The 4,362-nt window shown below is 44.4% G+C and overlaps 1 pseudogene; it reads left to right on the plus strand.

Annotated features, from left to right (window-relative positions):
- Positions 1-1,061: 1,061 nt before the first annotated feature.
- On the plus strand, positions 1,062-3,753 carry LOC114633455 (annotated as a pseudogene).
- Positions 3,754-4,362: the final 609 nt, after the last annotated feature.

The following is a 4,362-nucleotide window of genomic DNA, read 5'->3' on the forward strand; positions in this document are numbered from 1 at the left end:
TTCAGTCGTTCAGAACACTGGCTGCTCTTGCATAGGACCTAGTTTGGTTCCAGACAATATCTCCAGTAACTGCTCGAAAAAGAAAAGTTAATTTTCTCCAAGGGAGTCTCACTATGCACAAAACCACTCTTAAGGGAAAGGCCCATATCCAGAAGTAGATGTCCACCACAACATGAACTCAATAGTGTTTCTGGAGATTTTTGTTGTTGTTGTTAATTTGTTTTGTCCTATTCTTTCTGGTTGGTTTATTACTAAGCCATTCTCACATCTTAAAGAGGTGGAGATGAACTTTCTGGTTGGTCTTTGCTGTTATGTTTTCACTGGATGCACCAGGACTTCATGTAATTGTCATATTTGTCTATGTCAACTGCTTTCATGTGTTATTTTGTGTCCAAAAGTAGATCTAAGTAACAAAACCTGTGGCTTCTTCAATTTTTCATTCATTTTGTGAGCTGAAAAAACATTTTTAAGAGTTATTTATTTCTATAACCATAGCCTAGCTGTCTTCAGACACATCAACCAAAAGAGGATATCGGAACCCATTACAAATGCTTGTGAACTATCATGTGGTTGTCAGGAATTGAACTCAGGACCTCTGCAAAATAGTCAGTGCTTTCAAGCGCTGAGCCATCTCTCTAGCCCTGAAATTGTTTTTATTACATGTTTTAAGCATGTCCATTCAAAGTGCAGTGGTGCTTATTTGTCAGTGTTCTAGTGATATACTAAAATCCTGATAAACATAAATGACCTTATTATCTTGGGTACTCCAAGGTACTCTAAACTTTTTAAAAATCTATTAAGGTGGTATCTGTGTCTATTAAGTGTTTTATGAAACCATAGACTGCTTTTTTTAGACTAAAAAGCAACATTCCTCATAATGATGAAATTTTTATTAAACTATACAATTGAATGTTGCGTGCAGAATTTTCGATAAAAAATTCTTTCCAAAGTACATTTTAGAGAAAAACTTATTTAAAATTTTATTTGTTAAAAGGTCAGTGTGGTCCAATGGGAAATCCTGAGGTCACTGCTGGGAAATCCTGAGGGCGCTCTGCAAGTGGATGCTGTGCTAGGAGAATGTTTTGGAAGAATACAGGTCTCTTCCCAAACTATCTTCTCACTCTGCATGGGAGGTAGATTACATCCTACCCAACAAGTCACGCCACACCCAAGAGAATACTCCTGACTTGGATAATTCACCATCCTCTGGAACTGCTTCAGGCCTGTACCAATCCACACTACTAAGTCTCCTGATAGAAGAACCCCACAATCCCCTCACCCTCAATACCCAACAGAACCCAGAGCACACATGTGTCCCCGTTCACAGAACTTTTTGCACTTTAGTCCTCTCCTGGAGTCAAAGTGGAAGACTGCATGGGAATGTCCGAATTGGCACACAGAATGAAAGGAATATAGGGCCTGAGGCAGTGGCAGGAGGAGCAAGAGAGGGAGGTGCAAGCCCCCTCAGCGATGGCATCCAAACAGCTAAAGAGGTTTGACAAGGTGAAGGGGCTGAAGATACACGAGGAGTCCAGGACCTAGAGGAAGTGATGGAGAACCTCTTCTCCAGAGGAGCCCTGGGCCAGCAGGAGAAGCTGAAAGTTGAGCAACACCACAGAGCCAAGGTTCTCAATCTAAAACAAAGGCAGAGCAGCAGCAGCAGCCTGTGGAGCAGGCAGAGCAGGGGCAGCTTCAGAAGGAGGAAGGATAGGTCCTTCTGCTCACCCTGCAAGAGAAGTCAGCACAAAGGCCTGCTGAATGTGGACTTGGCTGCCTTCTACACCCGGGGCAACCAATTGCTTAGTCTCATCTCCGGAATCATTCACATCACCTTGGAGAGTGGCTATCCTACAGTAGACAACCAAGCTGAGGCTGAGCGGGCCCTGTAGGAAATGCAGGCCCTCCTCTCAAATTTGGAGCAGGAGATCACCAGAGCGTCTGAAGTGAAGAAGGATGAGGAGGCCTGGTTCAAGCACCAGGAGTCACAGATGCAGCAGGAGCCTGCAGCTCCCGCCCAGACCTCTGAACCCAGTCCAAGCGCAGCAGGGATACAGAATGAAGACCTGCAGATAAAGAAGGGACAAGATAGTATGATGCAGTGGTACCAGCAACTTCAGGATGCTGCTGTCAAATGTGTGTTGGCCTTTGAGAATCTGACCAGCAGCAGGGACGGTCAGACCAAAACAATAAAGATAGACTTGCAGAAGGCAGCCAATGCCCCAGTGAGCCAGATCTCCACTATCGCAGGTTCCAAGCTGAAGGAGGTCTTTGACAAGATCCATAGCCTGCTCTCTGGACAACCTGTCCAATCTGGTGGGCATTCCCTATCTATCACTCTTCAACCTCATGGGCTGGACTTTGTCCAGTACAAAATGGCAGAGAAATTTGTGAAACAAGGTGAGAAGAAAGAGGGCTTTCACCATGAAGCAGCATTCTCCATTGCAGTGGTGACATCTGGTATCTGATGCTCTACCCCAAAGTGGGAGACCTCATTCTTGCTCATTTCCACACGAAGTGTCCTTACTCTGTTCCCTTCTACCCAGCTTTCAAGGAAGGGATGGCTTTGGAGGATTATGAAAGGATGGTTGGCTACTGAAAGGATGTAAAAATTCATAGAGAAGTTTGAGACCCCCCACCTGAATTAAGGTTAGCAAGTTCACAAGCTCACAGGCTTCAGGAACTAGCTGGCCACAAAAAGAAGAAACTAGCCAGAAGGCAGGTTAGCTAGATCGATCCAGGAACTGGTTTACCACAAAAGATAGCATAACTAAAGATACAGGTTGGCTGAGTTACACTGGGAAATGGCTGCTTACAATGGTCAGGATAAGGTCACATTCCTGAATAGAATGTGTACAGGATATTTCCCACTCCCCACCCTGCTCTATGACCAGCTAAAAATGAGATAAGAATTCTCTAATATTTTTATGATGTAGGTTGGAATTTCTCCACTGTTCTCTCTTGGTTTCCCCCTTCACCCCCCTGGTTTGTGGTTTTCTCCTTTAAATACCACTTGCACCCAAGCCTCGGGGTCTACGCTCCTCTGGTGAGCCTCGGCCCCAGCCGGCTGATATCCCGAAATCCAGAAATAAAGCCTTTTGCAGTTTGCAGCAAGTTCAGTCTCTTGCATGATTCTGGGTGGACTAATCTCCCGTGGCTTGAGTGGGGACCTCCCCTATCCGAGGGCCTTTCACTACCAAGTGACAGATTCCAAGGTTGGGCAACAGGACAACTTTCTAAAACGAATGTCTGGGATGATCTGTCTGTATGTTGCCATCATCCAGCTCCAGTGGTCATGTGGAAACCTTCGGGAACTCATGCTCATGGCTTAAATGATGGGTGGCTCTGGTTGGCACATTTCTTAAACATCAGATGTATCTCAGATGTGACAGCTGCTCTTCTGTTTGACGTCTTGGAGGTGTGTGGGAATGCACTCATGAAGCAGTACCAGGTCCAATCCTGGAAGATGATACTACTCATCCAAGAGGACTACTTGCCCAGAACTGTAGCCATCACCAGCTCAGGACAGATGAGATATTTCAGATGTCTGAAGCAGTTCTTGGAAAAATGTCTTCAATGAAGGGAGATTCCTGTCCCTAGAGACTTCTGACACCCTCCTTCTGGAATCTTGATGTCTTTATCACACTGTGTAACAGGAGGGGCAACAATAAAGCAACTGAGACAGAGGTTTGGAAGAATCATGTCAGACTGAGAAATTTATCAGTGTGTTTTTATATATCTGTACCATGCGAATGAACCTTTTAAGGGCTGGAGAGATGGCCCAGTAGTTAAGAGCACTGACTGCTCTTCCAGAGGTCCTGTGTTCAATACCCGGCAACCACATGGTGGCTCACAACCATCTGTAATGGGATCCAATACACTCTTCTAGTGTGTGTCTGAAGACAGCTGCAGTTTACTCATATCAATAAAAATAAATAAATCTTTAAGAAAATGAGGCCTTTATACTTTACAGCCTTTTGTCAGTCTCTTGTTAGGTTTGATAGTTCTACAGGTGTCACAGCCAGATATAGAACTGGCATTTCTAATTTTCACAAGTTAAAAGGAGAGGTAAAAATGGGCAATCATCTGCACCTGTTGTCTCTAGTGTCTTTCAGAAAATTGGTGATCCTTTATGTGCTTACCTCTGATCTATAGTGAGCCCACTATGTTCCCTCCTTGCTACCCTGCTCCTGTTCATATACATACTTAGAAAGAGTAAACCTACTAAGAGTCCCTTTAAAGTGTCAGGTAATGTTTCAGTCTGGGGATGAGGTAAAGTACGTTACACTGTGTGACTTGTGGAGTATATGTATATTCAGAAGACATGTATGATGCTGGTATGGACTGAAGCCCAGAGTGCATCAA

This window comes from Grammomys surdaster, unplaced genomic scaffold (genome assembly GCF_004785775.1).
Source record: "Grammomys surdaster isolate TR1022 unplaced genomic scaffold, NIH_TR_1.0 676, whole genome shotgun sequence".
Taxonomy (NCBI): domain Eukaryota; kingdom Metazoa; phylum Chordata; class Mammalia; order Rodentia; family Muridae; genus Grammomys; species Grammomys surdaster.